The sequence below is a fragment of the Lissotriton vulgaris genome, chromosome 5 (genome assembly GCF_964263255.1).
Source record: "Lissotriton vulgaris chromosome 5, aLisVul1.2, whole genome shotgun sequence".
In the NCBI taxonomy this organism is placed as follows: Eukaryota; Metazoa; Chordata; class Amphibia; order Caudata; family Salamandridae; genus Lissotriton; species Lissotriton vulgaris.
The window spans coordinates 1,113,905,937-1,113,930,953 of NC_141693.1; positions in this window are offsets into that span (position 1 = coordinate 1,113,905,937).

Below are 25,017 nucleotides of genomic sequence, written 5' to 3' on the forward strand. Positions count from 1 at the left end.
GCAGTGCTTTACAACGTGACGCATCTCCTAGATGCGTCACGTTGTAAATAGGGCGCATTGTTTGTGCCGCAGTTGCGTCAAAAAAAGTGACGCAATTGCGGCGCAAAGAGGCGCAACGGCCTCATAAATCTGCCCCAAAGTATCTCTGTTGTAAAATTATTTGTTTTTCTAAGTCCATTCTAGACTTGTAAACAATAAAAAATAGGAGAGTTTGGACTTTGCCCTATGATGGACTCAAAATGTTCTCCTTGATCACAATATACTCCCACTGCATGCAAATCTTTCATGGCTGTGTTACAAACCATCTCAAGTAAACATCTGCTGTTTACAAAGCTTGTAGCAGATTTGCCTTGCACTTTAAAGTGGAACACTGTGAACAAAATTGAAAACATGCTGCTGGTGTTGTTGAGATGGTTGTTTTCAGAAAGTGGCATGGAAGCAGAACAAACACAAGGAGATGATGGACGGAGCACTGAAACTTTTCAGACACTCACCCCCAGTCACAGATCTGGGTTGAATCCATCATCGTTCTTTAGCTCACTTCGCCACCCCAGTTCAGACCCTGCTATATGCTGATCAGTCTTGACCCTGTGCCTCATGGGTACAGTCAAGCCAGGTCTTCCGTGGACCGGAAACATGCATCCAGGGACCGGTTTCAGGGTAACCCTCCCTCATCAGCCAGGCTATCTTGAATCCAGTGGCAAAGTAAGCAAGGGACCCACGTCTGGGCATACCCTGTCAACTTAGGTCAAACAAAGCAAACACAAGGATATGATGGACGGAGCGCTGAAACTTTTCATTGATGCAGAAGCCCGTACTCATGCCAGAGCAACAAGGCAGTGAAATCTTCCACTGCAAATGTTCACAAAGAATGAGTTGAACTGTGCATATTTTCGATCAAACCTGCAACTCATGTTTGCACTTTCTCTAAGACAGTCTGCATGATAGTCACGAGACCCAGACGCGGGTTCTGGGAATATGTTGTCCTTAGGAATAGATGAGGCAATATGTGCCAAATGATAAGGTCTAAACAGAATTTCAAAATACAATCAATAATAAAGAATGTACTCAAAAAGGAAGTTCGAGATCAGAAATTCTGAAAAACCATAAAGGTTTATTAAAGCATTAAAGTCAAGGCATTCAGTGTTCAAATCGATGCAGCAATGAGCAAAATCAGAAAAATAGCCTAGGTTCAGAATCCACAGCAAAGCAGAATCTTCCATAGAGACCCAAAAGGATCTGGCTCACTCCCAAAATTTAGAGGATTTTATAGCCAATTTCACCATAGAAAATAATAGAAATTGCTATGTCAGCATGGTATAAGCAAAAGTATCAACATGATAAAGGATCACATTTCAGCATCGTCAGAACCCTGTTCTGAGGGACATGAGGCAAGCAGGGGTTACTGAGCCCAACCATGGAGGGTGAGGCCTTTTACTCTTGATGTCCCAGGACATAGACTACTATGGGTCTGGAGTAAGTGGGCCAAGTGCCCGTCCAGCACTTGACTCTCAGCGGTAGTGCAGGCCAAACAGTCCAAGGCTGCTCAGGTGGAAGATGAAAGACTAAGTATTTATGTACTTCCATAAAGCAAAATACAACATTCACAATTAATAAACACAATCTCCTGAAATCCAGGCTCTAGTGTTTTATAGGCGGGTACCTGAGTGCCACTCCCTTCAAGCTAGCAGTAGTGGTATGTATGTGAGCCTCATGTGCACACATGCATATTTCAGGAGTGCAACAGGGTGGCCTTTTGGCACCCTTGCACCCTTGAAATAGCATTCGCAATTTGCGAGTACCTATTGGGTTCTTGCAAATTGCGAATATTTTCCCATTCATTCCTTAATTGTGAATCACAATTTGCGATTCGCAATTAAGGAATATGTAGGAATCACAATTATTATTGCGAAACCTACATACATCGCATTTTGGGAGTCCTTAATAGTGAATCGCTAAAATTCGCTATTAAGGATACGCAAACTGCAAAGATGATACATCTGCCCTGTAGTGCCTTACCTTTCCTCCTAAACTTCCCAGAGTAACAAGTAAGTTTGTGTTGGACCCGGCCCTTTGGGCAGGTTCACCACTAGACTTTTTGCTTTTTCCTAGCCTGTTTCTGGAACCTGGTGTTGGTGATTCTAGGCCTCTGCGCACTTTTTTCACTGTGGTACAGTGTAAAGTGCTGGAGCTCTCTGTATGAAGGGTGAGTGACCTGCCCTCCCATAGGAATGAATGGGGAATATGTATGCCCATGGTAGTTCCTGTTGTGTGGGGAGTGCAGGGGTCGAGTTTGGTATGTATATACTCGTGAGAATGAATGCTGCAAAATGATGTATGCAGCATGACTGTGCCTAGTCTGGAAGTACTACTTTTGGAAGTTGGTATATTTGTGTAAGTTGGTGCTGGCGTGTGATTGGCTGGTGAGTCTGCCCAGGAGTGCCTGGACCTGCTGGTGGATGGACTGTCCGGTTTGAGTAGGACAGGGTCTGCAGGGTCTGCAAGGCCCCAGAGGAGGGGGTCTGAGTCAGCCGTGGATGAAAGGCCCCTCTGCTGTCAGGGATGGGAGGAAAGAGCATCTGGTGGTGCCGGGCCGTGCCTGTCGCCAACCCTGCTGGCTCTCCATCCTGACGGCTCACTGTCACCTCTGGCCCTGAAGCTGTCAGGAAGACGAAAACCAGAAACATTCCAGTACTCGGGGCCCCTTGCACGAAGTACTTCAAAGGCATTTCTGGGTATAAGAAGGGGATGTGTCTCCTTCCAAGTGGTTCTTGTCTTTAACTTGAATCTGCCAGGGGCTGTTGCTGCTCAGGGGAATCCCTGGCTCTGCCCAGCCCTGGGCACCTGATGGACCTTCCTGGACCCCTGAGGGGGACCCTTTGCCTGTGGTCCCCTGCTGCAGACTGCTGAGGACTTTTGCTTGCTTTTGCCAAGGCTTGTTATAGCTTGGAAGTGCCTGGAGGACTTTGCTGCTGAGAGCACCTGGGAGCGCTTTATTTTTAAAACCTTCTTGGTCCTTGTAGCGCTGGGGGAGTGCTGGACGTTGTCTCTAGCGCTTAAGAGCGCTTCATATGGCAGTAGCGCTTGGAACGCGCTGTATTTGGATTATAGCGCTTAGGAGCGCTTCCACCTGGCCCCCTGGTGCCTGGAGGCGCTTCTGTATGTGGCCCGCATGTTTATTTAAACTGCGAGTGCCCACCTCGCTTATGTGCCGTTTTTTGTGCTTCGGCTGCCCACGCCGATATTTTTGATCTCTGCCCGCCTGCCTACCTCAGAAGAAGGGCCGCTGCGCTGCCCGCAACGACCCGGAAGTGGATGGCCAGCCGGAAGTCCCGCCCCGCAGCCTGGGAGGCGGGGAGAGGAGGAAGAAGACGCGCGGGAGATGGCGGCTGGTGGTGCCGGTGCAGGGCTCCCATGCGGAGGGAGCCCTGGAGGAGCGGAGCGGTAGCGGAGGGGGCGGGAGGCACAGTGTCGGTGCCTGCCCCCACCGCGAGCGAGGAAGAGCCGCCGCCCGGAGGAGCCCCGCCCCGGAGACAGCCCGGTGAGTTGGAAGGGCAAGGGGGGGCTCGACGCGGCGGTTGTTGGTGCCGGAGAGTGGCACCGGGAGCGAGAGCAGGTAGGGCGGCCCCAGATGGCAGTGGGCCGCCCCAACGTCGCGCAGAGCCTGTAGAGGCTCCCACAACCCGGGGGCAGTATTGGTGACAGAGTCCCCCGTGAGGGACTCCAACGAAGCGAGGAGGCTTTGGGCGGCCCCGCTGGGCAGAGGGCCGCCCCGACGATCGCGGGGCATATTACTTGGAGCCCTGTGAGGGGCTCGTGGCCGCATGTTGTCTAGTGAGCCTGTTGAGGCTCAGAAGGGCGTTTCCTTGATTCGAGTCCCCCGTGAGGGACTCCAACTGCCTAAGTCATGTTCAGAGCCTGTTGAGGCTCTTGGGGGCCACGTTAGTTAAGCGGGGGCATTGGGGCATATTGCCGGTGCTCGCCCCCTCCTGCCTGGGAGAAGCTCGTGTCTAGAGTCCGGTGAGGCTCATGGGGGCATCATTGTTTTAAGAGCCTGTGTGGCTCCAACGGTTGGCATCATTGCTTAAGAGCCTCTGTGGCTCCAACGTCTGGGGCATGTGCTATGCCCAGAGCCTGTGTGGCTCAAGCAGTGGCGCAGTTGGCGCCTAAGGGCCAGTGAGGGCCCTGGCGCAGTTTTATTGTTCTCCAGGTGCCCAGCACTTAGTGGGCACCTGCTACGTTTAGGCTTTTTGGTACTTTGAGACTGGCGCTGCCTGGCAGCGCACCCTGACACTGAGACTCAGGGCGTCTGAGCCCCAACAAGGCCATTGGCCTAGGGACTGCCACAGGTGGTGGCTTATGTGAGTTTGCGCAATGGTATGGTTATTGCACCTCTGAATGTGATCTTTTGCATCATGTGTTATTCCTGCACCTCTGAAGGTTTTTAGGCCTCATGTGATTTTTGCGCTATTGCTTTACTCTTGACACCTCTGAATGTTTGATGCATTATGTGTCTTTCTTTTCATGCGCTGCACCTCTGAATGTTTAGTCATCATGTGTCTTCTTGCGTGGCACCCCTGAATGTATTGTGATTACATCATGTGCTCTGTCCTTAACACCGCTGAATGTGTAGGTCTATACATCATGTGTTTTCTTTCTTTGCTACTCCTCTGAATGTATATTCATGCATCATGGGTAATGTGTTCTGATTTATACCCCTAAGTGGATTTTATCCTTAGGTGGTTGTCCTTTTTAATACAGGGGGTCCTAGTGAGGTCCTGGTTACCTGCGTGACATGCTCCTAAGGGGTTTAGGGTTGCGTAGTGTGTACTTACCTGTTCCCAGTAGTTACTGGATGTGATTCATAACTGTTACTTTGTGCTACAGTGATTTTATACTCTTTTAGTCTAAGTTCTGATAGTATTTCATTACTACTAAAGTGCTGATTGTGACAGTGGCCCTTGTGGCCCTGTCTTGTGAATAATCCCATGTGAATATTGCCCGTGCCAATTGGCACCATGTATATGTGTGATTTTATCTGATGTGCTTTTACAATACAAAAGGTATTTTTATAATAACCTTGTGTGGAGTCTCTTTCGTGGTGTACCTAGTATGTTGTTGCTGTTGTGCGCTGACGCAAATGCTTTACACATTGCCTCCGAGTTTAGCCTAGACTGCTCGTGCCAAGCTATCAAGGGGGTGAGCAGGGGTTATCTTGGCGTGTGACTTCCTTGCCCTGACTAGATTGGTGGTTTCTGCCTGGCTTTGGCGTCAGCCTTAGCCCACCAGAAATAGCCAGTTCTAACAGTTTGCATCCCAAAATACAATTCTCAAGACCCTCTCAGGGCACGAGGTAACAGGTCGTCATCTTTTTTTCATTCACTCACACATTTCCACAATAAATATAAACTGTACACAAAGAAAGCTTACAATATGTTTTGACACTATTTTCCTCTTTCATGAATCAGCTGTGCTGCAATTAAAAAACAAATGCAAGTCAGCAATGTGATTACAATGATCAATAAACTATACACAATAAAAAAGTCCAGTCATAGAGATTGACAAATAAGCCTTAGACTACCCTCACTATGGCAGCACACTAAAATATTAAAGATCTTTGGGATTAGTGCGGAACCCCATACCTTCCATTCATTGCAGTGCAGCGGGGTGGGGAGGCTAGGGTAAGGGGGTAAATAAAAAATGTAATTAAACTTACATCCTGGCTGCGTCCTCCTCGTTGTGTCTATCCACTACTCCCTCTGGCCTGAACAGGAAGCACCCAGGAAGCACTCAGTCTCCCCTGAAGAGAAAAGATTTCCAAAAGATGAACTTATAGCCAAGTTCAGAAATCTCAATATTAGGCAATCTACTCTGGCCAAATGTCGGTTAAATTCATCGTCCGTGAGGTACATATCCTCTACATAGGATAATGGGTCAAGGTCAATGTAGTTTAGAATTGACATTATGCGTGCAGCAAATAGTCTTCGGCTATTTTTGCAGCCCATTGGGAGCTTTGAGTATCTCCTTTGAAAAGGATGTCCAATCTCGACTTTCAAGGGTAGATTGTGTCTGAAAAACCTCTGGAAATATCCAAGATTATTTTGTATTTTTTATGGACTATATTGTTTAATAGTGTCTTACTATATGTATTATGTACTGCAAAAGTGCATGAATGACTATGCAATATGACTCATCCGGTTTTAAAACAGGAACAGGGGATTATTCTTCAAAAGGGTCAATTACGTCCTGATACTCTAACTGGGGGAGTATTTCTCTAACAGGTGCTGTATTATAGGTTTTTGTGGTACACTTGTGGACTGGGCCATATAGGAATGCCGTGATATGGAGAGTCCTTATCTCAGATGAAATGAGGGCTGCTGGTACTCTTTGGGCGAGAAGAGTGCAGATGTCATCTTTTGTGGCAAGGAGTATAGCCTCTGTGCTGTGGTTGCTTCTGAAGGTTGATTGGGAGGGGTCCAGGTTGATGAATTTGGTGAGTTGGGCGTTGATGGCCTTCTCGATCACTTTAGCATGGAAGGGGAGCAGAGAGATAGGTCTGTAATTCTGGAGGACCGTCGGGTCCACAGAGGGTTTTATCAGCAGGGGGTTGATATCTCTGTGCTTCCAGTCTTCAGGTAAGATGGCGGACTCAATGGAGCAGTTGATGGTGCAGCAGAGTTTGTGGGTGATGGTAGCACTCTCTTGGTTAGAAATGTGGAGGATTCCGAGGGGGCCCTAGAGTGGATGGTTTTCAAGACCCTAAGGGTCTCATCAGTGGCGAGGGTGGTCTCAGTTGAGCAGGGTAGGGAGGGATCCGGAGCATTTGGGTGCTGTGGTTGCGGGTGTGGTGGGTGGGTCCTATGTTGCAGAGTTGTCATAGATATCTATGAACTTGAGGTGAAAGAAGGTGGTGAGGCTGTCGCAGAGGTCTTGGACAGAGGTATGTTTGTGGCATCCGGGATGGGTTTGGTGAATTCTTTGATCACGGTTAAGGGTGGGAAGCAGCAAAAAACTCTGCCACACTACGGGGTGTTCCATGAGTGGGTGGCGTTGCTAGTCCCGCCTGTTCACATGATGTTTGTGCCGTACGACAATGCAGTTTACGTTTTCGGGTGGAAATATCATGCAAACTGCACCAGGTGGTATGGGCGCGGCCATCTTGTTTCTTTTGTTGTTATGGTGCTGTGGCCTACTTTTTGATCCTTCTTTATTCCCTTCAATCCTTGATTTCTAAAACTTTTTTTCTGATTTTTTATTTATTATCTTACCCTCTGTCTTCCCAATTGTGTATTTTGTGTTTTTCCTACTTTTTTAATATGTTTTAGTGAGTTTTCCCTCTTTTTCCAGTTTTTCTCTTACCCACACCCCAGCATCATGGCAGATAAGTTTGCCCCAAAAAAGGGGCAACCAAGAGTTGCCTTCCATTTGGAAGGCGGTTCCCAGAGGGGGTGCAGCTCCAGGCCTTATTTTTGGAGGTTGAGGGGCAGCACCTTTTTTTTGTCCAGCGCCACCCCCCTCCACCCTGGCACCAGGCGGCAGACCTGGGTCTGGTTCCGGGCAGCGCTGGACGAGGGTGTGCTGGGCACTGTTTCACTGCTTTGGGGTCTGGTGCACCTACAATCAGCTGATGCACTGGACTGATAGTAGCCTGCTGGGCATGCTAGAGGGTGAGGTCGCAGGGCTTAGTGAGTAACTAATTATTAATATTATTATTACTTGTATGCTGTATGTTATTACTAATATTTATTTCCCAAATAGCAAGCATGCTGCTACCTTGCAGGTAAGTTACATTTACAAATCTTATATTATGTGATCGGAATTCTAAACTTTCACGATCCCCAAGCTGAGAAATATAAGGCTGCAAATGATCGGCAATGAGCTTGGCACATCCAACCTGACACTTTCCTCAGGGTTTGGCATCTTCAGAGTTGCTGGCTTACACAATAACGAAACATTTTTAAAGCCAATAAGTCTGGTGTTGGCCGCTAGCCTTATGTGAATTCTTGTTTTGTTTTTTCATGTTTTTTGTAAAACTTTACTATTTTAGAATATGTTGGCAGACTGAATACCACTAGCAAAACTAATTCTCGCTTGCCTCTTGTTAAGATTCCTGAACCACAAAGTGCTTTTTCTATGTGTCCTAGCCACTTTGGTAATGATTTCCAGCGTACACAATGTCAAGTGCAAGTGTTCAATGTTGGCGTGATCAGTCAATAGTTATGGTTTGTAGCACCCAAGATACAGTGGGTTATTGCTTCCTGGGTTTGAATTGCCGAATGCATGTTTTCCCATGTTTTGCTAAGATTTAGCTTATCCAGGGTGTATTGGCTGCAAAATTTATAAGGAACAAAGAGCTGGGCATTGGATGCAGAGAGAATGTTTTTTTGTGGCCTAAGTTAACAGATGCTCCAAGAGTAGTTGGTTCTGATCATCGGTAACCTCTCAAAGTAGCAACAATTAATTTTCAGGCACCTGAAAGAGTTTTTGCAACAGTTTTCAATGATTTGTTTCTGGCTTGGATTTCTCTATCTTGACGGGCAGCACAGGCCTGTCTGGCACAAGCCCTGCAGTTTGTGCAGGAACTGGGGGCCTACCTTCAGCCATCTTCAGGTTTATGTGTTAGTTTGCCCAAGTCGAGGTAGGCTTACAGTACCAGTTCATATATGCAGTTCTCCTCCATTACCAAGGTGCCTAAAAACGACTCCCAGGGGAAAGCAAAGGGTTACTTGATTGGTCCTGTGCTCATGGAAAGGGAAGTCTACATGCCCTCATGGGCCAAGGCAGCGAAGTTGATGCCCCTTCACATGCATCAGGGGCATGATACCAATAACCAGGTCGACCCCTTCCACAATCAGAAAAACTGAGGGAACTCTTCTTCGGATCTCATGGGTGCTAAAGATCTACACTCACCAGTTAACTCCAAGATGTCTCCAGGGGGGCCACTGAAACTTTAACAAGAACGGCAGCTCCTTCACATCGAAGTTGCCATGTTTCAAGCTGCTTCACTCACCAGATCTGCATAGGAGGGAGCTGAAGAAATTGTGGGCCCCAAAGACCAAGTAGTTGTGTAAACACACTGAGGACAGGTGTGACACACAGTTCACCATAGCCAAAGAAACAGGGGTACTCATCCACATCAGCAAGGTTTCTGCATCATGCCTCGCAAAACCCCAAGCAGAATTTTGCTTTGAACAGATCTTTCAGGAGTCCAACATTATCTGCAATGTCTTCCTGTCTCTCGATTGTGACAGCATACTGGTAGGTGCCGCAGGTTATCCCCACAGCCAGGAGCCGCTTATCAGCACCAGTGCAAGGACCACACTTTAGGCTTCCGGCATGCACCACGGTCCATAGAGTGGTGAACCAAGTTTGCTGGAGTGAGAGGCCTCACTTTCAATACACTCTGGCACCCACAGCTCACCTCCCCACGTTTGCATTTAACCCTCCAGAGAGACAAGTGGGGTAGGATTATGTAGGCTACCCTAGAATCCTTCTCCATTATCTCCAAGGGCCAGTGCCATCCCTGCGTGCTTCACCCTGGGTGATCGGTTCATGTTGTGGGACACAACTTCTCACCTTTAGTATAACGTGGCTGGGCTCATGTGTTAGGATGGGCGAGCACTCGCTTCACATGTCCACCATGTTGTTCAACATAGCCATGCCCTTTATAAGAAAGTATTCAGTTAAACTACAAAGACACAGCTCAGAATTCTCAGAAGACTTTAATTTCTGAAACAAAAGGAACTTTGAGGCGCCTAACATCTGAAATGCATACTATTGGAGCACCGGTTTTGAAGGACCACCACCCGGACCATCATTTTTACAAGTGCCTAGACAGCAGTGAAATGAGAATTTAGAAATGCACAGGAAACACAATTCTTGGGTAGATACCGTGCAATTTAAGGCCAAGGAGAGTTCCGGCATAGTAATTTCAAGCTGTTTAATGGGTCCCCTTCCTGGAAGGTTCATGGGAATAATAGCCTGCAATTTTGGGTACTGTGGAGAGAGCAGTTTCCTGAAGTTTCTGTCCATGCTAAAGAACACTGAGATATGGAAATCAAGTCTGAAGATTATGGTGTATAAGGACTAGCACACTGATCAGCATGACAGTTAACTCATTGACTGCATGTTTTTGCATGGCAAGGTACAGGTCTGACCTCTATTCACTGGATAGAACCATTGTGTCTCTCTCCTTTAGATCCCTAACCAAGAGGCCTATTAGGATGGCAGACGGACCTGCGTCCATCTGCCACCCCCGAGGTGGAGGGACCGCCAACAGGGGCAGCGGCGGTCCCGCCATTGGAATTAGGATGTGACCGCCACCTGGGCGGTCACATCCGGTATTTTTGACATTGCAGCGGGTGCTGCTTAAAGCAGCACCTGCCGCAAAGTCAAATATGCATACTGTGCATTTGCATGTATAAAGCGGCAGGCCCCGCGCGGTGCCTGCTGCATTGTGCATGCAAATGCAGGGGGGTATAATAAGTACCCTCATGTGCACCCCCCACCCCCCAACACCCTGAGGGCTCGCAACGGGCCCCCAAAAACAAAAGACCACATGCTTTTCCACGGCGGAAAAGCCGCCGTGGAAATGCATGTTTCCGGCTGCATCGCAATATGGCAGGCGGTGTCTTGCAGACACCACCACCATATTTGCGTACAACCACCACGGATCAGCGGCGGACAGACTTGCCGTCCGCCGCTGATCCCAACGCCATCGTAATGTGATGGTTGGTGTTTTCCCTCACCAAGGCGGTGAATCCGCATCCTCCGGGCCGGCGGTGGCTTCCGCCGGCCTGGAGGATGCGGATTCACCGCAATCCTAATCGGCCCCCAAGTTCTGTGCGCATTTGAATTAATTAGCAGTCAACATTGTACAATTATGGTAAGGGAAGGGTACATCCTTCTTATAGCACAGATTGGTGGTCCAAGCTCGGACCAACTCAAACAAGCTCAAACGTGCTCTAGTAGATCCATTAAAGACTTGCCATTGAGCTATGTGAAGACTGAGGATCTAGGGCCTTCTCAGCTCACCCTTCGTCTATTTCACTTTATTTCCCAAATTATCAGCCTGTAGTACCCATTAAATTACCCTCCTGCCGTTAACCCCGAGGGTGTGAATGCAAGTCAGGAATGTCTTCTGCCCCACAAACTAATGTATGTGTCCTTCCACATGATCCAAAATCCAGTTTCATTTTTACCTTATCTTACTGGGCTTGCCGCATTTCCTTTCTTTTTGGATATTAAGTTATATTCTTGCAAAGGTAAAAATCATGCAAAATGCTAATAAAATCACTAAAACTGGTTTTGGTTACAGTTGGATTATATTTAAATTAATTATAAAGTAGTATTATGGTTAATTTAAAGGAAAACATTAGGCCTGGGCAAAGCACTACGCTACGCTTGCGGAGTTTGCGAAGTTTGCGCAACTTCGCACTACGAGAGCAGCACGTAGCACAGTGCGAACAGGCGTAGTGCAGGGTAGCATAGTGCAGCACTCATTTTTTGCTTGTTCGCGGTCCTGAACGTCATGTTCGTGACCGCGAGCAAGCAAAATTACATCCCGGCGAGATTCTCAACGCGGGGAGGTAAGGTTTCTCATTGTGAGTGGTTACACATGCTCGCGACCGCTCTCAATGAGAAACTACCAGTTCGCGTTGAGAAAGCTGCAGCTCGAGTAATAATCTACTCGAGCAGCAGAAAACTACAGCTCGCACTGTGCAAGATGCCGTTTTCAATGATTGCAAAGTGCCGGATGCTTGTCCGCACTGTGCAATCATTGAAAACACATCTTGCACAGTGCGTACATGCTACTACGCAGTTCGCGTAGTGCTACGTGAAGTTCGCGTAGTGCGCTACTTTGCGAACTACGCCCACCCTTAGAAAATATTTAATTTATATTAAGGGTTAGTGGTTGGATAAGGCTTACAGCTACATTAGTAATTAATTGTATTTAAGTTCAGGGTGTCTGTGTCCTTATGATTAACTAAAAATTTAATTAAATATTGTCAGAACACCACTTCAAGGAGACCAAAGGGCATGTAGGGGGTAGTGTGGTGGTTGAGGCCTTTTACTCATGATGTCCCCAAGCCAAACCTATTATGAATCATGCTCAACTTGGCCAAGTACCCCTTCTGCACTTGACTCTAGATGGTAGCTGTGGTCAAGCAGTCAAGACTCCCTCGGAGGGGAAGTAGATGCAGGTCAGTGAACACAACTCATAACTCAGTGCAGACAGTACACACAAAAAATCAATGTCCAGTCAAAAACTTGCTTTTATAAGAAAAAGAAGTATTTCATTTCTAACTCTACATATGAAAAGGCATAGGACATACAGAGATAACAACACAATCCTCCTTGAGGTCGGGACTCTGGTAGTTGTCAGGCAGATACCTGTCCCACCCTACTTTGTATAACATGATCAGGTTTATTCCCATTCAAACTATACCCTCCTAGGGTTCCCACCTGTGACCCCCTTACCTTGTGAAATAGTATATAGGCTGTAGCGGGTAAGCTAAACTCCAGGGCATTGTGTAAAGCATCTGCGCGACACCCCGGAAACACTACAAAAGAGACTCCACACCAGGTGATGTGAAAATAACTTTTTGTATTAAGACAACACGTTATAGAATGTAATCTCAGGTACAGATAAACTGTGCCAACCGGCACCGGGGAGCAGCTCACAGAGGGACTAATTACAAGGTAGGGTCAATCGGGCCGCTGCCAGAACCATCACCATCACAACTAGAATAAATGTAAGCATCAGTAATAACGGTGTGACGGCCAGTAGCTACCGGCACAATCATGCATGGACCAACATAGCATTTGCATGAATCCCTTTAGCAGGGGGCTTAAACACATTAGGTCATGAATCACAGCACTTTTACATAACCACATGAGATCAGGCATGAATCTAGAATATCTGAGCACCTCATTAGGCATAAAACATATTATGGGACTGATTCCGATTCGGGAAAAAACGCTCCGAATAGCAACGTCTCCCGTACGTACGACAAAGTATTATTTGTACAAGGAGCCATACTCCGTACGAATCGTACAGAGGTCCATACGACTCTAATCTCCGTACAATTCTCCCTTGGAACCCGCTGTACGCGACATCTGTACGGTTCGCGGCTGGAACGATACGTGTCAGGTACGCACTGTACAACCCTTTTTCTACAGGAGCTGAAAACAACCGTAAAAGCAAAGTTTGCGGCAAAACAGGTACGGAATGGCCCCCCGGGTACGGTGCGTACCCCCATGATTGCAGGGGTACGCACCGTACCCCTGCGATCTTGGGGTGTTCGAGCCGTATGACTCGCGCTTACCTGACGTGTACCGTACAAATCGCGTCCTCATACCCCGGTCCGGATCGTACTCGTCGGGTCGTACGGCATGTGTACGAGGCGTACGGCATGTGTACGAGTCGTACGGTTCACGGTTTCAGCCTTGAAATACGTACGGATCGCGACGATTCGGACGGATTCACGGAATACGATTCGTACTGTGAGACTCGGACGGAGGGGTACGATTCATATGGAGAGGGCTCCGGATACAAATCGTACAAACTTTTTTTTTCCCGAATCGGAATCGACCCCTCTGTTTCATCATTAGACCTAAATTTATGCATGTGACATCTCATTAGGCATAAAAGCACCTCAGACACAACAATAGGAATAAACCTCTTCATAGCCTGGAGCATGGCACATTATGCGGAACACCAACCTGGTAAGCGTTAGGGGAAAATAAACCATTAGCATTATAAGCACATGCATTAGGCATAACACATGAGGCATATAGGGCCATGACCATGAAGAATAAATCTTATGCATAATCTCAGCATCACATTGACCAGGAAACACATTATGCACGACAGCGGGCATAAAAACCTCATTAGAATAAGTGCAGTGTCATTAGGCATCAATCATGAGGCATCATAACCTGACATTAAGCCTAGGCCAAAAAACAGAAACAGGCATGAGTCATGAGCATGGAGCATAATCATTAGGCAGAACACCAACAGTATAAGCCTTGGGGGAAAAGAACATCAGGCCTCAACCTTAGGTTTTGAAACACATTGCGCATAGCATTAGCCTGCAGCCACCTTATGCAGTAAAACAGATGAGGCATTAATGCAATATCATTAGGGTAAAGACACGTTAGGCATACATCATGGCATTAGGCATCATCAAATACAATAGGCACCAATCCTGGGGTATAAACACCTTAGGCATGAATCTTTGCAGGTACATTAGGCATCATTAGGGCATTTCTCATTAGCATAGGAGCATGAACATCATGGCAGGATTACCCTGCGCATAGAAATGCATTTGGCCTCAAGTCAGGAGGGCGAACCTCACACATACACACACGTTGCAAAGATTGTCACCCCTCCCTGGAAGTAGCTGTCTCTCAGGTGGGCTGTAACGATAAAGTGCTCTCCTCATGCAGGAGTAAAGTTGCAGCGCTAAGTCCAGGAATGCAGGACTAAGAGACCTGGGGGCTGGAAAACAGTTGTAGCACCTCACGAGGTGCTAGACAGCAAGCAGAGCACAGTCAATGCGAATATAGCACTCTGGCAGCACAGCACTGCAGCAAAAATGTGAGAATTGCATATATAGTGCTTTAGCAGCACAGCGCTGTATTCACAATAACCAGCTCTCCCTGGCAGCCCGCACAGCAGGTCCCACCAAATACAGCTGCAACCCTCACAAGGCGCTAGGGGGCTAGCGAGGATCCAGAGTCCCAAACAAGGAAGTAGTGCCCACACCTCTCACCTCCTTGGAATACAGGCAGTCAAAGTATAGCGCCCACGAGGCACTAGGGCAGCAGAGCAGGCTGGCAACGCTGGGCAACATCAGCAGACAGTGGGCACTTATCAGTACAGGGCAGCAGCACCTAGAAGCAGTCATCTCCCATAAAGTGGCACTCCTCCTGACATAGCAGTCTTCACTCCAGCAAAGGCTCTCACTGGCCCTGTGGACAGCAGAGGGGTACAGATGGGCTCAGGTGCCAGCACACAGACCTTTGCGGTGGTACCTCCTGGCAGAGTGTCCCCTCTCAATCAAGTCCAAGTTCAGTCTGAGCACATGGCATCTCTACTGCTTTACATATACACCCCTCCTCCCACCTACCAGAAAGGGCTGGAAGATTCTAGAAGGTCACTGGGAGTTTCAGCCTCAACTGTCACTGTAGGGGGAGTGTAGAGCACCTTGTCACTTCAAACACTAGACCACCAACCCACCTCAGGCAGGCGGCACAAGCAGACAGAAATGGTGTCCATTTTAAAAGTGACATTTTACAAAGGTGCATTTCTACAATGGTGGAAATAAAGGTGCGTACACCATTGAACAACATTTAGTATTTTCAGTTCAGACACACCATGTCACTATAAAGGCTAGGGGAAAAAGCGAGAAATGTTAGGACAATAAGGGCCAAGTCCAACATAAAGCAAATCAGAAAAAAACTATCAACCCAAGATGAATCCAAAGTGTTGCATGTAAGACAATTCGCTATATTTTTAAACCTCTGTCATCTGACATTTGTTGCTTTCTCATCCCAAAACAATTCCACACTGAATTTAGAAGATTCGATTGGCCTTGACAGCTTGAAAAATCAAATACCAAACTCATATTTTGCCACACAGTGTCCTACATTGAGTACCTCAAAAGGGTTCAAATCTGTCCGTAAGGATGTTTGAAATGTGTGGCGTTGGGTTCCTGTGTGGTTATCCAGAGAAAAATCTAAGTCATTGCTATATTCCAACAAGATTAAATGTCATCCAGGAATGATTGAGCCTTATTATCTCTACTGAGCTATCAAAATGCAGTTGAGAAAAGATTGTATTCACAGCTTGTCTGGGAGTCAGTTTATCCCTATCGCACTGCTGCTTCTTTTTCCTTTCTGTCTCTTTTTCCATTGCTGTCTGACTACTTATTACTAGTTTTAGTGATATATTGGCACTTTTTACAGTGATGCTTTGGTGTGTTCTGCTGATGTTAAAAGACATATTGGGGTAGACTCTTTGACATCCCTGCAGTGCAGATAGCAAAGGCACCTGACATCTGGAGGAAATCAATTCTCATAATCTTGTTTGATCAGAATAGAAGGACTAAGATGATTTGAGGAACATGGACAGAACTGAAAGTAAAAACCCATAGGGACAGTATCAAGGGATTGTTATGAATCCAACAAAATGAGATTATAGGAAACCCATCAGACGTGCTACTGCTCCGACTAAAACGGCCCACTGCATTTTGAGAAGTCTAGAAGTTCGAATTCTCCTCCGAGATGGAACTACAATCCATTCATTCTCACAAATTCAGGGTTTTCCTCATTGATTTCTGTATTTCCTTTAACTACATACAAACAAGTTGTTAAATCAAAGAATTGCCAGGGGCAACAACTGAAAAAAATATTATCCGCCATATAATTTGAGAACCCTCACTACACTCCCATGATCTGGCCAGATACTGACATCAAATACTCATTTACTCCCAATATATATTTAGTGCTCAGTAAAGAAATCTTGTACTCTGGTACTGTGGTAAAACACTTAGGAGTCTAGGCACTGCCATCATAAAAGCAGCCATTGGCATCATATACTTTGGCACTGCGTGCATAAAGTTGTGAGTTTTCACACCAATGAAGAATTCAATTGTCAGGAAGAGATGTCCTGCCACTATGGCAGACCATTAACATAGGTATTTCCTCTATATTAACATGCAAATACAGAGTAGGCACATTTGTTAAGTGTATCTGAAAAAGTTCAACAAAATATTGCTATGGCAAATCCTCTATGTGGGGTATTTAAACGCATTCAGATATTTTCTGCTGCAAAACACATTTTGTTTTTGACGTTGTCCTGTGTTCTGTTCCGGTGCAGTGACTCATTGAAAACTACATTTTGCTTTTCACCCAGCGAATCTGTTGACATTGAACACAGCTCAGTCCTCCTTTCTCTGTCCCAGTATGCATGACCTGATTGAAAGGATTGAGCTCTTGGTGCTCTGGTTTCAATAAAATAGTTTTCTGCATTTGCCTAGTTTCTATTCTACTTTGGCTCGATTTAATTTTATTTACCATACATGACTATGTTTAACACCATAACACTCAGGAATCCTTCCTGTTCTTTAGTCATTATTGAATGTCATAGGAGTGTTACTATTCTTTTAATTTTAATTGTGTGATCATATTCTCCCACCCTTAATCCAGCAGCGTATTTTTCCTGCAGTACTGACGCTTTCAGGTGCATCTCCATGTTAGGGAGGGTTTCATCGTAGTCTCATCTTTTTCTCAGTCTTCTATTGTAGAACTGAAATTGGTATTAGAATATTTTTTTCTGCTCATACTCTCAGCATTTACTCACAAACACACAAGTCCTGAGTTTCAGCAAATATTACAGTTATTTTTGTTTGTTATTGTTTGCATGCTAGGCACAGATGCTGATCTTGCTGACTCTTATGTCAGACAGTGGTGAACACTCTGGAGCTACATGGTGATCTATGCTCAATTAGGGGGTCAGATGACCTCTATAAAAGAAATAACATTTATTATAAAAGTAGAGGTCTGCCTACAAGTCAGACGTTTTTACAATATGCTATATTTCCTAAAAAGATTTAGAGCAAACACGTTAGGAATATTTGTCATCTCTATCCAGAATAATTCAACATCAAAGTATAGTTATTTACCTCTGCTATTTTCAGTAGGCACTTCAGAAGTTTTGTTTTGCCATACATAAGCCTCTTCCTTTGAACCTCCTTTCCTATTCCTTCCACTTATCATTGAATTAGTGATTGATAAGACCAGTGGCGGCTGGTGGATTTTAAAAGTGGTGAGGCGAAATGTAGTCCCCTAATGTAATAAGCGAGCGAGCGAAGCGAGCGAGCCCGAACTCCATAAGGAGGGTGCGGGGGGTATTCCCCCCGCAAGAAAATTTTGAAAAAAATGGATTTAAATGTTGGGTTTTACACCACATATTTACTGCAAATTTCAGAAAAAATGGGGATCCAAATGTAGCATCTTGAAGCTACAGAAGATGGTAAACAGGGAAATGCTTGTTTTAAGAGCACTGTTTTCAAGTGTTTCCTAGACCGAATAAAATTACCTAGGTGGGGCAAGTCATCTGGGAGAGAGTTCCATAGGACAGGAACTTGTACCGAAAAGCTACTGGCTACCCTTACTTGTCTTTACCAATAAGATTAGGGATATATTTCTCGACTCTCCTGTCCACAAAGCAAGAAGCCATGCCATTCAGGACCTTAATGCGGATACAGCAGGTCTTCAACTGGATCCTGTGTCTGGCTGGTGGCGAATGCTGGGACATCAATGAGGCAGTGACATATGTGATTAGTGAGTTTAGATATCAGACATACACTTATAGACAACAGAGCCACAAAGTCCTGATGTACATGCAAAAGCTCAGCTTTACAGCATCTTAAGCTTCACACTGGGTATAGTTTTCTGCGAGAAATTTCGAAGTTGCAAGACGAAATGTTTGGCAATTCTCAAATCTATTAAAAAAAACCCTAGACACCATGTAGCACAACAAACCAGAACATAGCACCCAGCAAAGCATATGAACACATCACGGCTCAATACAATATAACAACTCAAGGCATACCGCTGCATCGCATCATAGCTCACTGCAACCCATCACGACATCAGAGCTCAAGGCAACTTGTAACATCATAAGACACATCACACCACCAGAGAGCAGCTCGTCACAGTATCAGGATGTACTGTTTCAGGCTCCATTCTTTTTTTATAAGAATCACAATCATAGTAAGTACTGTACAACAAAACTCACTAGTAAATCAGCATGTCAAAGTAATGCAAAGCAAAACTCAGAATCAATAGTAACATCAAAATATTATTATTCATTATTATTTAGCGCACACAAGTATATAAATGGAACGCTTCCACACTACTAAAAATGTAGCAAAACAGCTCATCAAACTTGAAAGTCATTCTCACAAAGGTTGACTGGTAACCCTTCAGCTGATTATTGCTCTATTTGTGTGCAATCTGGTACTAATGTGGTCAAACCTCTGCCCAGTATTAACATGTGCAAAAAATGACAACAGTATGAAGTAATACTATCAGACAATGTGCCACATTAAGCCACATAATTTGCCTTTTCTTGGCACATAGTTTAGTCAACCCAGCCGCATTATTTAGCCCTCCCCTGTCGCATAATTCCGGGGCCCTTAAATATAGCCGATTAAGTTGGGAATACCATGCTCTATGTCCCAAAAAAACATTGCTAATTGTGTGCAGTTCTCAATTGTTACCTCCTAGTCCTTTCTTATGCACACTGTTGAAGGAAATTGTACACGTGTTAATACAATTCATGTTCAATTTTCCTTCATAGTTTTATCCTGGATCGGTTCGCAGAGAAAGCAGATTACAGGCTGCAAAAACAGAAATCACCAGCTGAGACAGCAGCATTTGACATCAAACACCCTAGCTCCATGGACAATAACCTAACAAGGGATAAATCAGAAAAGAAGCATCAGAAATCTTTTTCTTAATCTCATTGACATGACCTCGATGTATGGTTTGATATTGCATTGGATTCCTGTTCTGCAGAGACAGCCTTGCAGGTGGCAGGTTTTCTTCTGATTTATTTCATGTATTGATGGATGGCCACATGCCATTGTGGTCTAAGAGGTTATTGCGCTCATGAGGCTGTCACGTTTGATTGATCGATTCAAATGAGGGCCAAACCAGGGGTTAAAAGTGTGTGGCGGCCTCCTTAGAACCATTTTGGGCACCGAAAGCTATGTGTGTTCCACATTAATCACTGCTCTTTGCTCTTCTAGGTCTCAGTAAGAAAACAAAAGTGAGATTATGGAAATCTCACACACAAAGGAGATCAGTGCCAGCGCATGCAGTGACTGCCGGAAGCAAACAACATGCATCATTACTTTATTCACCTTCACACCACATGTCAGGGAAACAAACTTTCAGAGTCTCGTTGTGGTAACGTAATGAACAACATAGGGGTTCACTCGAGCTGATAATGCAATGCGATGCAGTGGTTGCTTAACCTACAGATCTAATATTCCCTATTTCTTTTAATACTACATTACTACATTCAGCATTTAAAATAGACTTAAGGTCAAACTTCACATCTCTGGTTGCAAACTGCAGGCCCAATATCTGGATTATCTGAGTGGAAAACTTTGCCTTTCATCTGTCAAAAGTGGATAAAACATTATAGACCCATCTTAAATAAATAGCAATCACTGAAGTTCTAAGAGACAATTTTTTAAATGACATGAAGAGTCACAATGAAGGATGAAGGAGCACTGTATGCTCTGTAAGCCAACACATTACACATATAAAACCTAAAATAAGAGAACAGCCCTTATTGAAAACAGTAAAAGCATAATAACCATATTATTTACCCTAGACAGATGAACGCTGAAAGCCACCCATCCCCAGAATTGGTTTGCATAATGCTGTAAATCTGATCCCTACTGTACCTTTAAAAAATCTGATTGCTTTGTCTTCACCTATGCCTCATTTCTATTAAAGTAACTATTTTCTGTGTAAAGCACTCTATCACTGAGCGATGGGTTTCAATGGTGCTATATAAAAACCACTACAATGATTGCCAAACAACTGAGTTGGAAAAATAAATAAGTAAACATGCATTTTTTTTAAATCATGCATGCGATTCAATCAATCAATCAATCAGGAGTTTGTTAAAGCGCGACTACTCACCCGTGAGGGTCTCAAGGCGCTATGGGTGGGGGGGAGGAGGGGTGCAGGTTCCATTCCATCAAGGAGGTGGTCTGTTGAAGAGCCAGGTTTTGAGGTTTCTTGCGAAGATGGGGAGCGATGTTGTCTGTCTGAGGTGGAACGAAAGGGCGCTCCATGCTTTGGCCGTGAGGAAGGAGAAGGAGCGGCCTCCCGATCTGGTCTTTCTGGTGCGAGGGACCATGGTTTAGGAAAGCTGGGCTGATCGTAGGGTCCTTTGGGGTGCGTGGAATTTGAGTCGGCTGTTCAGGTATGCTGGTCCGGTGCCGTGGAGGGCCTTGTGCGTGGGTGAGCATCTTAAAGGTGATTCTCGCCTCGACGGGGAGCCAGTGGAGTGTGCGCAGGTGCTGGGAGATGTGGCAGTGTTTTGGCAGGTTGAGGACCAGTCTTGTGGCGGCGTTCTGGATGTTCTGTAGCTTGCGGATGAGGTTTTTGTTTATTCCCGCGTAGAGTGCGTTGCCGTAGTCGAGTCTGATGGTGACCAGGGCGTGAGTGAATGTCTTTCAGTGTTCGAGGGGGATCCGTTTGAAGGTCTTACGAAGGAGGCGGAGGGTGTGGAAGCAGGAAGATGAGACAGAGTTGATCTGGCGGTCCATTTTGAGCTCAGAGTCCAGGATGATTCCCAGGTTGCGTGCGTGGTCTGTGGGGGTTGGCGGGTTTCCGAGGGCGTTGGGCCACCAGGTGTCGCTCCAGGCGTCAGGGTTTGGGCCCATGATGAGTACTTCTGTTTTGTTGGTGTTTAGTTATAGGCAGCTGTTTTTCATCCATTTGGTGACGGCTTCCATGCCTTCTCGAAAGTTGCGTCTGGCGGTGTTGGGCTCGTTGGATAGGGAGAGGATGAGCTGGGTGTCGTCTGCGTATGACACGATGTTGAGTCCGTAGGTTCTGACGATGGGGGCAAGTGGAGCCATGTAGACGTTGAAGAGCGTCGGGCTGAGGGAGGAGCCCTGTGGGACTCCGCAGGTGGTAAGTGTGGGGTCCGAGAGGAAAGGGGGGAGTCTGACCCCCTGCGTCATGCCGGAGAGGAAGGAGCAGATCCAGTCGAGGGCATTGTCCTGGATTCCTGCATCATAGAGTCTGCGTATTAGGGTGCGGTGGGAGACTGTGTCGAACGCCGCTGATAGGTCGAGGAGGATGAGAGCTACTGTTTCTCCTTTGTCCAGTAAGGTGCGGATGTCATCTGTTGCGGAGAGGAGGGCGATTTCCGTACTGTGTTTTTTTCTGAAGCCGGATTGGGAGGAGTCGAAGATGTGTTCTTCAATGAATGTGGCGAGTTGGCTGTTGATGGCTTTCTCAATGACTTTCGCTGGGAACGGGAGCAGGGAGATGGGTCTGTAGTTTTTGAGGTCGGTGGGGTCCGCTGAGGGTTTCTTCAGGAGGGGGTTGACCTCGGCGTGTTTCCAGTCGTCGGGATACGAGGCGGTCGCCAGGGAGCGGTTGATGGTGTGGCAGAGCATGGGTGCAATGGTGTTGGCGGCTCTGTTGAAGATGTGGTGGGGCAGGGGTCCGTGGGGGCCCCTGAGTGGATTGACTTCATTGTCTTCAGTGTGTCTTCGGTGGTGAGGGCTGTCCAGTCATCAATCGCTGGTTTCCGGGTGTCGGGGGTGGTTGGTGAGGGTTCAGTGTGTTGGTTGTCTTCGTCGAAGTTGTCGTAGATGCTCTTGATTTTGTGGTGGAAAAAGATGCTGAGTTTGTCGCAGAGGTCTTGTGAGGGAGGGATGTCGGTAGACTCGCTGGTGGGTTGGGCGAACTACTTGATGATGCTGAAGAGTTCCTTGCTGTTGTGTGCGTGGGTGGAGATTCTGTCTTCAATCGCTTTTTCCTCGTTTCTCTGATGAGTTGATGGTGGGCGTTGGTGGCGGCTCTGAAGTTGTTGTGGGCTTCTGTGGATTTGGTGTTTCTCCAGGTCTTTTCGAGGCGGCGACATGTGCGCCTGGACTCTCGAAGTTCGGTGGTAAACCATCTGGCTTTCTTGGAACAGGTATTGTTGTTTTTCTTGAGGGGGGCTATGGTGTTGGTGCTGTCCGAGATCCATCTATGCAGGGTTCGGGCTGCGGTGTTGGGGTCGTAGTTTTCCGCGATGGTTGGGGTGGAGTTGTTGAGTGAGGAGGTGAGCTGGTCATCGGTGATTTTGGTCCAGTTTTTTTGTGGAAGCAGGTGCTGGTGTCTGTGGATAGTGGGTGTTCTGAAGGTGAAGTGGACGCAATGATGGTCAGTCCATGGGAGTTTGGTGGTGTGGCTGAAGGTGATGGAGTTTCCTGTAGTGAAGAGGGGGTTGAGGGTGTGTCGTGCTGAGTGTGTGGGCTCGGTCACGATCTGGCGAAGTCCAATGTTGTGGAGGTTGTCCAGGAGGCATGTGGTGCTGGGGTCCAGTTGATTGTGAAGGTGGAAGTTGAGGTCTCCCAGCAGGGTGTAGTTGGTGGATGCGATGGCCTGCGGGGAGATAATGTCCGTGATGGAGTTGGCAAAGGGTCCGCGGGGTCCAGGGGGTCGGTAGATGAGGGTTCCTTGGAGGGCGGCGGTGGGGCTGGCCAGTATCTTGAAGTGAAGGTGTTCCATCAGTTTTGTGGACTCATCAGGAAGTGTGCTGAGGCGAGGCTGGATTTGTGGACGATGGCGATTCCTCCTCCTGGGTGGGTGGGGCGGTCCTTCCTGGAGAACTTGTATCCTTGGGGGATGGCGATGGCGATGTCCGGTCCCGAGGTGGTGTTGGTCCAGGTTTCGGTGAAGAATGCTACATCTGGGGTGGTGCTGTCGAGGAGGTCCCAGATTTCTGTGGCGTGTTTGTGGAGGGATCGGACGTTGAGGAGGATGCATTGCAGGGTCTTCGGTTCGGTTGTGTTCTTGTGGACGGGTTGTGCTGGATCCGTGTTCTTGGCGGTGCTGCAGGTGTGCCGGCAACGGTGACAGCTGAAGGGTCCATGGGTGTCGGCTGGTGATGCTAGCGTGCAATTGTTGTTGCAGCCTGGGTTGAGTGCGTGGAGTGCTGCTGGGTTGTAGCGTTGGCGGGGCGGAGGTCCAGGGTTCCTGGTGCTGGTCGCGGACGGGTCGCAGACAGGCGCAGACGTGCTTGCCTTTGACGCGCCTTCGGTGCACCAGCGGCGCGCCCGCAGTGGCCGCCATTAAGTAGGGGTCGGGGAGGGCTGGACAGCTGGGAGGCGGGAGCGGGGAGGGGAGCTGGATTGGGCCGGTCGCGGTGGGGGGGGAGGGGCCACGGGGGCAGCAGCGGCAGGGAAAGGTAAAGGGAGGAAAGAAGGGATAAAGAAAAAAGGGAAAATAAGCAGAAATATGGCACAAAAGAGCAGAGATGCAGAAAAGAGCAGAAAGGTGAAAGATAGAAAGGGTAGAAAAACGAGTGAAAACGAGTGAAGGAGCAGAGGGAGAGAAAGCGAAAATGGGCAGAAATAAGGCACAAAAGAGCAGAGGTGCAGAAAGGTGAAAGATAGAAAGGGGAGAAAAACGAGCGAAAACGAGTGAAGGAGCAGAGGGAGAGAAAGGGAAAATGGGCAGAAATAAGGCGCAAAAGAGCAGAGGTGCAGAAAGGTGAAAGATAGAAAGGGGAGAAAAATGAGTGAAGGAGCAGAAAGAAAGAAAGGAGACAGAGATCCACTGGACCACCAGGGATGAGGCGCAGGGAAACCTGCGGGTGGAGGAGGGCCTCAATCACCAACACTCAAGAGTGTAGGGGCAGGGGCACCTCACTTAATGGTGGAGCTGCGAGGGTGGGAGAGCAATTTCACTGTTAATGAGTCAGTGGTCTTGCTCGCCTGTCCCCGCAGTGGCCGCCATTAAGTAGGGGTCGGGGAGGGCTGGACAGCTGGGAGGCGGGAGTGGGGACGGGAGCTGGATTGGGCCGGTCGCACTGGGGGGGGGGGCGGGGGCAGCAGCGGCGGGGAAAGGTAAAGGGAGGAAAGAAGGGATAAAGAAAAAAGGGAAAATAAGCAGAAATAAGGCACAAAAGAGCAGAGATGCAGAAAAGAGCAGAAAGGTGAAAGATAGAAAGGTAAGAAACACGAGTGAAAACGATTGAAGGAGCAGAGGGATAGAAAGGGAAAATGGGTAGAAATAAGGCACAAAAGAGCAGGGGTGCAGAAAGGTGAAAGATAAAAAGGGGAGAAAACAAGTGAAGGAGCAGAAAGAAAGAAAGGAGACAGAAGTCCACTGGACCACCAGGGATGAGACGCAGGGAAACCTGCGGGTAGAGGAGGGCCTCGATAACCAACACTCAAGAGTGCAGGGGCACCTCACTTT